General features: G+C 45.7%; 1 protein-coding gene across 1 annotated transcript in view; it reads right to left on the bottom strand.

The window, feature by feature from the left end:
* The window catches only part of RWDD4 (RWD domain containing 4), a 140502-nt gene that overhangs the window by 81165 nt on the left and 45897 nt on the right, over positions 1–13440 (bottom strand). The window lies entirely within an intron of this gene.

Below are 13440 nucleotides of genomic sequence, written 5' to 3' on the forward strand. Positions count from 1 at the left end.
TCTAGCGGCCTTTTGCCCATCACTTGAAAGATGCTGCTCTTGGGTGTGCTCTAGTAAAGGACGATGGACTCAACTAAAATGAAGGTGGGAGCAGCCCAGCAATGGAAAAGTATGCCTGGGAAAGTCAAGCCTCGTCAGAATGGATGGATATTGATCATCTTTTATTTTCCCCAAAAGGTGACATTTGAAGAGCTGCCTTAGGACCTTACTGACAACCTCAGTGAGCCGGTCTTATAGCCACGCCCACTCGCTCGAGGCCACGCCCCACCGCCTACTTAATCGAGCTGATTGCAAGCTCTTCAGAGATCTTACTCCTGAGGCACAGCCGGGAGCGTTTTGCTGCTAAACATCGCGATTTTAAAAATTGTGTGTTAGAATTTGTTTTTTAAAACCCACCACCCTCCCTTGCCTGCACTTCGTTGGGGGCACTTTCCTTATCTGGATTCACCCGCGCAGCCGAGATAAACGCTGCTGCGGGATTGCTATTTCTCTTGGACGCCATCAGCGAGTGAGCCGGTCTTGTGGCCACGCCCACTCGCTCGAGGCCACGCCTATAAAAGATGTGCATTCCACATGCGCGCAGCGGACGGGCGCAGTGGGCGCGCCTAAGGCATGCCCCTCTGGGCCCGTCCGGGCCCAGCCGGACCCAGGCCCAGTTACTCTGCCCGTTTCATCAAAAGACCGACTGGTCTACACGAGTGACATGCTCCTTGCTCTCCACCCGGAAAAAAATCCGGAGTGTAGCTACATCCACGCAGAAGGTAAACCCTACATTAATTGTGAACTGTGTAACCCTGATACTATCACCTCTGGTAACTCTGGACTACAGATGGGCCTTCTCAATTGTCGGCCCCTCCCTAAGCACGCCCATTAAACTAACCTGTTGAATCAGGATCATGGTCTGGACATTTTGTTTCTTACAAAAACTTGGCTCACTGCTTGGTCAGATGCTGACATTGTCAACGCCCTACCCCCAGGCTACCTAATTCAAACACTACACAGACCTCGTGGCAGAGGGGGTGGCCTTGCGATAATCTACAGAGAACACCTCGCTTGCAGAACTAGTAATGCCGACATTGAAGATTATGAGAGCTGCCACTTCGCTCTTCAAATATCCCCTGTTCACTCCCTCTCGGGGCTGCTGATCTACCGCCCGCCGGAAACTCCAGGGAAATTCCATAGTGCTCTTGTTGACATTGTCTCTCAGATAGCATCCTCCTCTCCCAACTTCCTTCTCGTGGGTGACCTCAATCTCCACATATCAGACCCCACAGATCTAACTGCGTCCGAACTCCTTCTTGACCTCACGTCTTTTGATGAACTGAACAGAGAAGGGGGTTCCCCGTGGGTATCTTAATGATGCAGGCAGGAAAAAGGGGGGAAGAAACCAATTATAGAAAGGAAGAAAACCCTGCCTCAGGATATATAGGCCCTAGCTATGGGGTCCAAACTGATATATATGGAGGGGTGATTAACCAAGGGGTTGACGGCACATAGCAGAATCACATGGTCGAATCAAGAGGACTGAACAACTTCATTTTATGAAAATATATTTTTTATTTTTATTATTATTTTATGGTACAAAAATTACTCTTATTGTGGAGCAAAATAGATATTAGTTATGATGTATCACAGATGCATATAAAAACAGATAGATTTGAAGGCAAAACTTTCACAACAGTTCATCCTACCCAGTAACAGCCTCAATTCACAAGCACATACTCATTCATTTCAACCCTACTTACACTCTCTCTCCTAGTTACATACACCAATCACTCTCTCATTCATTCTACTTTCCCTTGCATTCATAACACATAGGTGATCATGTCGGGATGTTCATCCTGGTAGTTGATTTTTAGCTACGGGTCCTGGTGTTATCTCTCAAACTGGTCGACGGACTAAGTCGGCGGAACCCCTCTGTGAGGAGACAGATGTCCGGAATCGAGGTACGTTAGCAGTCGGCGCTTGTTGAAAACGGCCGTGTAAACAGCAGGGAAATTGAACGAAATCGAGTCCGGCATCAATATGCCCTCCTGCCTATATAGAGGCATATAGGCACCTACTGGATTCATATATCCCTACGCCCCCGGAATCTACTGAAAGATAAATTACCCATATTTGAATATCTGTGATATCCAAGAGTTTTAACTCCGCCTAGAAGTCTGAAAGGCCCTTTTGCGATCAGACTGCTGTCGTGAACTGCCTCTCTGCTACCAGGTTGAACACCACAGTATATAAATAGGAACCCAATTATAAATGTTCAGTAAACACTCAGTTCCACGAAACTGTCACAGCGGAGACGCCGATGTACCTGACGGGGTCCTTTGAAACTTGCCTCCTCTAAACAGCAGAACTGAATAAAGTACCAGAGTTTTATACCCCTGTGCCCGCCCCAGTATACTGCCCCTTGCCCTGACGAAGGTGCGGCCTCATTGGCCGGTCACCGAAACGCGCGTCGGCGTATGTCCCCTGGAACACAGCTATTGCCCGCATAACACCAGGACCCGTAGCTAAAAATCAACTACCAGGATGAACATCCCGACATGATCACCTATGTGTTATAAATGCAAGGGAAAGTAGAATGAATGAGAGAGTGATTGGTGTATGTAACTAGGAGAGAGAGTGTAAGTAGGGTTGAAATGAATGAGTATGTGCTTGTGAATTGAGGCTGTTACTGGGTAGGATGAACTGTTGTGAAAGTTTTGCCTTCAAATCTATCTGTTTTTATATGCATCTGTGATACATCATAACTAATATCTATTTTGCTCCACAATAAGAGTAATTTTTGTACCATAAAATAATAATAAAAATAAAAAATATATTTTCATAAAATGAAGTTGTTCAGTCCTCTTGATTCGACCATGTGATTCTGCTATGTGCCGTCAACCCCTTGGTTAATCACCCCTCCATATATATCAGTTTGGACCCCATAGCTAGGGCCTATATATCCTGAGGCAGGGTTTTCTTCCTTTCTATAATTGCTCACGTCTTTTGATATCCGGTTGGTTAATGCAGGACCTACCCACGACAAGGGGCACCTCCTGGACCCTGTCTTTGCCAACATCACGGACATAACCACTAGCTCTCCCCTGCCCCTTCCCTGGACAGACCACTTTCTAATTCCCATCTTCTGGAATTTCCCCATTTCACCTACCCAACCGACTAAAACTCGGGTCACCGACCGGCGCTGGCACAAACTTGTGCCAGACGAATGGATCACCATTCTCAGGGATTCTTTCCCCTCCCCTATCCCAGACCCAGCCAATGCTGATAAACAGTTCCATTCTTGGCTTATCTCCTCATTGGACAAACTTCTCCCCAAAACTACCACCCTCAGGCGAATCAAAAGAGTGAGCCCTGCCCCTTGGTACACTCCGGAGCTCAATCTTTTACGGAAAGAATGTAAAAAAACGGAGTGCTCCTGGAGGAAGGACAAGTCGATTGCTAAGAAGGATGCTTACCATACCTCCTTAAAAAATTACAAGAACGCCCTTCGCAATACTAAAAGCATATTTTTCCAGGAAAGGATAAAAAAACGCTTGCTCCAGCAAGGAAACTTATCATTTTAAAAGAACTACTTAAAGCCACTCACTCCAGACCAAGAACTCCGCCAGACCCCAAAGCAGATGAAGAAAAATGCCTTAAACTGGACAACTTCGAGGAGAATATTCAGAAAATCCTTGTCTCCATTCCTCCTACTAATTTTAGCGAGGAAGAAGGAACCAACACGATTTCCACCTCTCTCCATTCCTCCTACTAATTTTAGCGAGGAAGAAGGAACCAACACGATTTCCACCTCTCCCAGTCTAACCTCCTGGGGACCAGTAACAGCCGAAGAGGTCGCAACCACGCTAGACACCATCAAAAGCGGATCTCCTAGGGACCCTGTTCCGCTACGCATCCTTAAGAAAGTAGCCCCGTCCATCGTCCCTCCCCTTACCCATCTCATTAATGCCTCACTGCTACAGGGAATTGTTCCCTCTAGCTGGAAAGCGGCTGTCGTCAAGGCGCTACTGAAAAAACCCTCCCTGGACCCCTTGGATCTGGCCAACTACAGGCCAATCTCCCTTCTTCCTGGAACCAGCAAAATCGCTGAAAAGCTTGTGAGTAAAAAACTTTTGCAGTACCTGGAAACCAACAATCTGCTTAGGTGCTCGCAGACCGGATTCCGCCCAGGGCAGGGCACTGACATCGCCCTTCTCGCAGCAGTGGAAGAGGCCAGAGCACTTCTGGACGCGGGAGGATCAGTGGCAGTGATCCTCCTGGACCTCAGTGCGGCCTTCGACACCGTTAACCACCAGCTCCTAATCCATCGACTTGGGAATATCGGTGTGGAGGGCACTGCGCTGACCTGGCTCACCTCTTTCCTTAGCCAACGATCCTTTCAGGTCTGGGAGAATGGCACACGTTCCCCCGAAACCCCCCTCCAATGTGGCGTGCCTCAGGGTTCATCCCTGAGCCCGACATTATTCAATGTCTACATGTCCCCATTGGAGGAGGTCGACAACCCGTTCGGAGTGAGTATCATCAGCTACGCTAATGATACTCAATTAGTGGTGTCCTTGTCTCACCCAAACCAAGAACCATCGGATTTATACAACTGTCTGACACAAATACAAGGATGGATGAATAGCTGCTCTTTGAAACTTAACGGCTCAAAGACAGATATTCTCCTCCTTGGCCAGCAGGGGCTTTCCCTCTCGCAGAACATCTGGCCCCCCTGCCTGGGTGATCCCCCTGCTCCTAAGTCTGAGATTAAAAGCCTGGGTATCTGGCTCGAAAAAGATCTGTCTTTCAAGACGCAAACCAAAAAAATCGCGGGGACTTGCTTTGGGCTCATTAAATCAATCAGGAAGATTCTGCCCCTACTTCCTCCTGCCTCCCAGAAACTGTTAATCCAAGGCCTTATTTTATCAAGGCTGGATTACAGTAACACCATCTACCTAGGCGCTCCCGAGGCAACCCGTGACAAATTACAGAGGATCCAGAACGCCGCGGCTCGGATCCTTACCAATACTCCGGCCAAACCAGCCCTGAAACTCCTCCACTGGCTGCCAGTGAGAAAGCGGGTGTAGTTCAAGGCTCTTTGTCTGTCTCACAGACTTCTACAAAGCAAAGGCCCCCCTATTTTGAGAAAATGGATCAGGCCCTACAAAGCCCGAAGAGCCCTCCGATCCGATCAGGAATACTTTATCACCGTCTCCAGAGTCAAGAAGGTGCGTACGGGTGGGAGGCGCTTTTCTGTTAACACTGCCCGCCTTTGGAATGCACTACCCCGCGACCTTAGAACAGAACCCGACTATCTCCGATTCAGGAAGCGGCAAAAAACGCACCTTTTCCCCTGATCTGACTCTCTCCCCCACCCCCCCCCCCCCCCCCCGCCCCGCCCCAGTGACCCTCAGATGTGTGGATCTTAGCGCTGGGATACTTACGGGTGACTACGCGCTTTATAAAACCTAATCTAATCTAACTCCCTAAATACCACATCTTTGAAGAGGATATTTTACCTTTGTTTTTCATCAATGCTCAACTCTACCAAGACACACTTACCAATATGTGGCAAGGATAGACAATAAATAGACCAAACCTGGCTCATCAAAAAGAACATGGATGTATTCAAACCACAATTTTCGCCCAATGCCAAGTCACTCAAATTGTGTTATGCTTATTCATACAGTGCACAGATCACCCGGGATGGGGATGCAGAGTATGTCATCGCCTGTAATAAGGGGTGGAGAGAGACTGCCCTGTTTGGCACTTACTGAAGACCCAAGTTTTCAGTTTCTTGTGGAATTCTAAGATGGAGCTTGCAGATTTGATGTGGTAGGGGAGGGGGTTGCACCAGCTCTGGCTTGGAAAAAGTGGGTGAGGAAGCTTGCCGGGGGGAGAAGCCTAGTAGGTGTGTGGAAATGGATATATTCTATAAATTAACTGAAAAAAGGACAAACGTTAAAGTGAGATCACACTTTCAGTTAAAATGTAACATTTTATACAAAAAAAAAAAAAAACCTGAAATTCACTCATTAATTTAAGTATCTATCCAACTTCGCCCTAGCCATGTACAGGGATGCCATTTAAGGTGACATCAGTGAGGTCATAGAACATGTGATAAGTGTTGTAGTATGTGAGGTCATAAGCAGTGCATGGTGAGGGAGCAGGTACTACCACAAAATTACACTGGGGCACTGAGCACTTTGTCCAAATTCACATCATTTGATGCCACATTTCTAAATCCGATTTCCCAAAGTGCAGATTGCTGTTACAGGCGTGTGTCTGTTTAAATGTAATTCCTGACATAACTTGATCACGTATAAATGAAAGTGATTTTCATATTTACTTGTTCCAGTGGTAAACTTCAAATTGCGAGCCCGACAAAGTGCCTGGTCACCACTTCGCCATTGTTAAGGGACTGTGCAGATTTCCCAGGGTGGGGCTTTCTCCCAATTACAACATCTCCAAGCTTTCTTCAGAGGATAAAAGGTTGCGTTGATCCTTCAGAGATTTGACCCTGAAGTTAGCCCGGTGCCTGCAGCTGCTACCGCAGAGAGCGGCATCTGCAGTTTCTGACTGAGATGAGAAAAGAAAAAAAAAAAAAAAAAAACAAGCACGCCCCGTCATGGAAGGGACAGAAGATGTGCACGCGGGGACTAGCTTTACTGGAGGTGAGAAAAAAAGTCCCCAGGGTATCATGCCGCCAATGAAGAATCCAATCCCAGTGTACACATCTTTTGTCTCGTCTCCCAGCATGCATGCTGGAATCGTATTGATTCCAAAAGGTCCTCTGCATGGAAGAGCAGCGCATGCGCTGCTTTTCGCCAGGCCGAGACCTAAAAATCTTTTTCATTTGACAGCGGGCGTGTCCATCTAGGATTTCAACCCCAAAGCGCCACAAAGACCAAGGTACTCCTACCCTGCCATCTCAGTCCTTATTTTTATTAGTTTCTAGACACAGGGACTGAGTCTCACAGTCATAAAATGGCAGCCGCAACTTTCTCTTCATGGTGCAGCCAGACAATCACATTGCATGTTTTGAACCAACAGTACCGGGGAAGTACAGCTTCAATCAATCAGACTGCGTGCTTTGAACTTTAGTACACCTTCGCCTTGTATACATTTTGAATCTTAATTTCTCAAAAACTAAGGAATGGATTTATACCAAATCACAAGAAGCATGCTTTCTGGGTAAAGATCTAGCTTTCTGCTATATTTGGGGTTGTTCTCCTTTGCGGTTTTGGAAAAGATGTTTTGGGGCCACCCCTTTTGCTGAGTTCCAGCTAATCAGACCATCCTGAAACTCTTCCCAAAGGAGCAAAATTGGCTTAAATGTTTTTGCGGAATGTTCTGTGAAGATTCATCAAATGGTGCCAAAACTATTGACAAACCAAAAACCCAATTTCCTATGGAAGCCCTGTCCCAACTATAGTTGCACAGATGAACATGCATGAAAAAGCCAAAGGTTAAAGTACCATTATAAATAGGTAAATTTGTCAACATTAACATTTTGAAAAAAAATAAAAAATAAAAGCACAGAAATTCACCAGTTCTTGTAAGCAGCACTAACTATAACTTGCAACCCTGCCATGCACTTCTAATGACCCTACACAACATCGCTCATGTAATGTTCTATGACATGATTTAGGAGATCTCAAATTACATCACTGATGACGTTAACCTTTCTTTTTTTCAGTGAACTTCTAAGGTTTAACGTAAAGTAATATTTCATTACCATATGTGAATGCAACCCCACCCACCCCTATGCGCCTGTTTAGGCCTTTAGGCCCAAACGGTGCCCCTTCCCTGAGCAGTAATTGGTCCCGGAGTACCACATCCCCCAGGGTCTGGCGTTCTTTTGATGGGAAGGTGGCACACTGTCCTCTCCCGGGTCCATTTCAGTCCTGGGGACCACAATCACCCGGCACTCTTTTGAGGGGAGGGGGGTAGGCAGCCTGGGGGCAGTTCGCCCGGGGCATTGACACTTAAAGATGGGTGCCCAAACATGGCACCTACCATTGTCTCATTGGGGGCCACAGAGGGAGCCCAAAGAGCCCCGCGGCCACAGCCAGCTCCCTGCCTACAGCAGGAGCCGGCTGTGCTCCCACCTGCAAGGAGCAGCTCCTAATGCTGCTCTCCCCGGGTCGGAGCAATCTTTTGATCCATTTCCCTGCCCGCTTCAGTTCGGGTAAGGATGCAGAACCAAATTCCGCACCCAGGGGGTGCAAGCATTTTTTAAGCTCTCATCCGCTGTGAGCAGACTTGATGTTTGGTCCTGCTTGGCAGGAGATTCAAACATGCTCCTGCCAAGCAAGAGCAAACATAGGTTTCGCAAATCTGCACAGGCAGGGAAACCACTTTGTCCCATGGGGGTGGGTTCCCTAGGAAACAGCTTCTGAGCCAGCCCTGGGGGTTGGGCTCCCCAGGGTCTTTAGAGGCTCGGAGGGAGGCTGCGTGGCACTCCTCCCCACTTTGAAAAATGTTGACTTCTGCAGCCTTGGTGGAGTGGGGCATGTGGCCCACCCTCCCCATATGATTGAATTTCAGCCCTGGGGCCTCTGGAGGCTTGGGGAGGTGGGCTGCCAGGTGCACAAGGTTATGAAATGTGCACCCATCCACCACTTTATTTTCCCAATCCCGCAATAGTCTTGCAGGATTGCATGGGGGCTTCCCCCACTCACATGGGGCCAAGGGGGGGTCAGGGTATTCCTACCCTGCCCTCTTATATTATTTTTTTTTTACATCAGGACAGGGGACTAAGCTAGTGTCATGTAATGACTCAGGGACTTTCTCATGTTTCTCTTGTTGCTGTCAGCCAATCAGAGCGATCACTCCAGCAGGCGTCAGACTCTTGTGGAGCAAGATGTCCCAAAGGAAGTAAAGCTTCCTGGGACAACCAGAACACTATTTTTTAACTGGTGCTCACGCAACAGTCTCTCGAGGCTCTCGCCGACCCAACAATCCAGATATATAATTATTTTTGTCCCTGAATTTCTCAAGAACTACTAAACGGGTTCACACCAATTTTTTTTTTTTTTAAAAAAGCACAATCGGAGAACCAAGATAAAGCTTCCTGACAAATTTGGTGTCATTCCATAAGGCACTTTTTGATGTATTCTTGTCTAAAGAAGTCTATGCAAAATGCATGGGGATTTTACATTTTTTTGAAACTTAACCAGGAAGGAGATGAATTTGATGAACATTTTAGTTGGAAAGTTTTGTGAAGGTTCATCAAACAGGCCCAAAAGGTATTAGCAAACCAAAAACACTCTTCTCTATTGAAAAGCAGACCCTATAACAATTTAGTGGCGATCGTATATGAGCTAAGATGGGTCCATCAGAGGCATAAGTTCAGACCAATATTCAGTGGACAGGACAGCATCGGGCAGTCTGGAACAACATTCTTTTTCCCGGGAACACCTCTTAATACAGAAAGAGAAAGAATATTCGACCAGGGGTCGGCCCAAAGGAAAAAGGCAAGAAAGCGCAGACAGAACCGAAGAGGGAACATCAGGCGCCACCAACATAAGATCCACTGGCATGGGAACCAGACGCCAGAAAGCTAGAAACCAATAATGGAGAGCAACTTACAAAAACTAACGGTGATGAATCTTAGTAACAAAGTTTTGTCTGATGTAGAAAAAAGTGTATTCGAATTAGGTTTTTCCTTCTGTCCCGACAAAGACCTAGACTATGCACAGGTGAGGGTGGATCTTTACAAGTTTGAACGCTAACTTACATTGTGTAAATTGCATGCATCTAGGAAATGGAACACGGGGACACACGCCAATCGCACCAATGATGAGGATACGGGTATTGCGATTACGGACATCCCAGCACTACAAGCCATGACTGATCTGGCCCAGCAAACACCTCTCACAATCCCCAATATCAACTTAGACCCCAGTTATCCCACAAGTACTAAAGACATTACAGACCTTCTAGGGGTAGAGACTGGCCAAACTCCACTCACTGACATCAGAGGTAAATCCAAGTACATACCCGTACTACCCAGAGACAATATAGAAGTATTCAGTGATCTAGTAGCTCAGGATCTCCTTTCCCTCCTAGGGAAAAATAACAGTAAAAGCAACCTCTCGAAGGGACAGTGGGAAGCAGTTAACAAACTCCAGAAGGATCGCAACATAGTCATTAAACCCTCAGATAAAGGGGGGAATATCGCATTACTGACACGAGAGATGTACCTGAAGGAGGCATACCGCCAACTTAATGACAAGATATGTTACGACAGTAGACAGGAAATACCTGGTTACCCTCAAGAATACATACCATGAGAAACTGACAAATTGGCATGAACAGGCTCTCCTCAGTTGGGATGAAAAACAATTCCTCACCAATACCACACCTACATTATACCTTCTACCAAAGGTTCATAAGAGTGACACAAACCCACCCGGGCGACCCATAGTATCCACAAAGAACAGCTTGATGGAAAACACCAGCACATTTGAAGACCACCTCCTGGTCCCTTATGTCAAAGAACTGAAACCATACTTACGTGACACAACCAATTTCTTGCATAAAACCAAAGACATCAAAATGGGAGTAGGGGATTGGCTGGTATGTTTGATGTAGAGGCGCTCTACACCAGCATATGACATGCAGATGGTTTGAAAGCCTGTCAGTTCTCGCTCAGAAATCGCAAAGTTGAATACCTGCAACATGCTGCTTTAAATGATATCTATGTGTCTTAAAGAAAATGTATTTATGTTCGAAAATGGGCACTTTAAACAACTACAGGGCACTTCCATGGGCACTTGCGTCGCCCCCAGCTACGCCAACCTCATGGTAGGCTGGTGGGAGAAGCAGGTGCTCTGGAATGAACAAACTGAAAAATGGGCATACAATGTTGCGTAGTGGTTAAGATACATAGATGATATTTTCTTTGTATGGAAAGGATCTGAAAGTGACCTGAATACGTTCATTGGCTGTTTAAATTGTAATGATGTTAACTTTAGATTCACCAGACACTACAGCCAAACATCCGTTGATTTTCTAGACCTGAGACTCACTGTAGAAAAAGGGAGAATACGCACCAATCTTTTCCACAAAAAAACGGCAGGGAACTCCATCCTTCACTCCACCAGTGCACACTCTCCTAGCTTCGGATGGGGTATCCCATTTAGTGAATTTCTCATAGCTAAACGTAACTGTAGCTCTGAAGAATCCTTTACACAAACCAAACAGGAAATGAAACAAAGGTTTAAACACAGAGGATACTCCAAAAGGGCGATACACCAAGCAGAAACCAGAGTAGAAACCAAATGTAGAGAGGAGATTCTTGAAGAGAGTAGAAGCAAGAACAGGAAATAGCAGATCAATGAAAAGCAACCCACCAGATTTATCACCAAATTCTGCCGTCAGTCAAACCAGATTCGTAACCTCCTCAAGAACAGATGGGATATCCTTATGCAAGACCACATTCTGCTCAACGCAATAGGAGTCACACCATCCATCACATATGAGAGAAATGCATCACTCAGGGATATCTTGGTACAAAGTCACTTCCATACCAACAAAAGTAACTGGTTGCAGCAGACCAAAGGGTTCCGCAAATGCGGAAACTGCAAGGCCTGTAAGCACAGTAGCAATGTCACCGATGTTCTTCTTGAGAGAACCAAGACCAAATGGAAGATACCACAACTGATTAACTGTAACACAGAGCGTGTCGTATACGCCATAGTCTGCCCATGTGGCCTTTGGTACATAGGGTCCACCACTTTTGTAGTTAAAAAGTGCATCGTAGAGCACTGGCTCGCTATCACGAATAGAGATAATAGCTACAGCACTGCTAGACACTTAGCAAGGGAATGCGAGACAGACTGGACCAAAGCCAAATTCTTTGGTTTGGACACAGTTAACCCCAACGGAGGAAATCGCATTGCTTCACTCCGTAAAAGGGAGTCACGATTTATCCTCCTGCCTGGTACCAAATTTCCATATGGCCTGAACCAAGATGAGGAACTGTATAGTCACTTGTAATTATGGTAATTGCAATGTCATGCAACTGAATTATGCCTTGCTGATGCACTTACCCCCCCCTCTCCACCCCTTACCTATCCTTCACCACCACACATTCACCTCTTGTTTTTAAACGTCACTACTGCAGGCCTTGAGATTTGATTTAACAACTGTTAGGACACACGGTGACATACACTGCCCTTTTCAATGACCTGGATGATGGGTTATGACATAACATACTCTTTTCTACGTTTTATGCTCACATATGCATGGGAATTTATGTGCACCAACTGTCGTATTTTCCTCTTACAGGAGTGTGTTGCGCAGTGAATCCCGTGAAACACGCCCACGATAGATATGAGCACTGGAGTCCATGGCGGCTGCCCAAACTCCGAGCCACTTCGTGTAAATCAGCACACTTAGGTACTAGACCTGCACTTATAGGATTATCGACAGTTAACCAGGCACTCCCACACCTGCTCAGGTTACCCCGGAAACTAAACGCAGAAAATTACTATATACACATTATAAATCTTGTTTATTTCTCACTTTGCAACATATGTACATCTTTATTGACATTTTGTATTATGTCACTCGTGAAGCCATGTTGGTATGGATTATAAATGTACTCTAAACATTCTATACACCCAACAAACTCCTTTACTTTTACTGTATAAACTGCAGTAATGTATTTTATTCATGCACATTATTTATTGTTGCACTCACCCATTTTTTTTAATGTGACGTTTAAACAGGTTTCATTTGATGTCTTCTATGTCTATGTTAAGACAATTACAATGTACCTTTAAATGGTTGCACTGTGGAGACCTGGGTCATGTGACCAAGACCACAGACGTGGTCGAAACGCGTCGTCTTTGCTGCCAGGAATAAACTTCAACTGCTGCATCAACTTTGTGGGCTCGTGTGATATCCTTTTCCTCGCTGGATTTCTATATTTGAAATATATTTAAATTGCACCAAGCCCTCTCTCCAAACTTTCACTTCGGGCAAAAAAGAGAGAGACAGACCACACGGCTCTGGCAGGTAGATGTTTTATTAGACCTCCTCTCTACGACGCGTTTTGACCACAAAGGGCTCTTGATCACACAGAAAGAAATGCAGCGCATGCCAGTGTTTTAAAGATTGCTCGGTGTCAAACCCCTCCTGTGAGTCACATGACTTCCAACTCAGACATAGAAGAAACACTCCGTTGTTGCACATAAATAACAATACATCTATGTCGAGCGTGACCTCATACGTATACAATTATAGAGTAGTATGGCTTTTTAAATTTGAGGTTTGTTTATGTTTGACAAAACTTCTTTAGCAGCATGAATGCGGATGGATACAGATGCAGTGAATCAGAATAGACACGCATAAAATATATAAATAATGATAAACCCAACTCGATCTGCATATGTACAAGAACCTATGACATTGCATTGTAGACCCTCACATTGATATTTA

This window comes from Lissotriton vulgaris, chromosome 3_1 (assembly GCF_964263255.1).
Source record: "Lissotriton vulgaris chromosome 3_1, aLisVul1.2, whole genome shotgun sequence".
NCBI lineage: Eukaryota > Metazoa > Chordata > Amphibia > Caudata > Salamandridae > Lissotriton > Lissotriton vulgaris.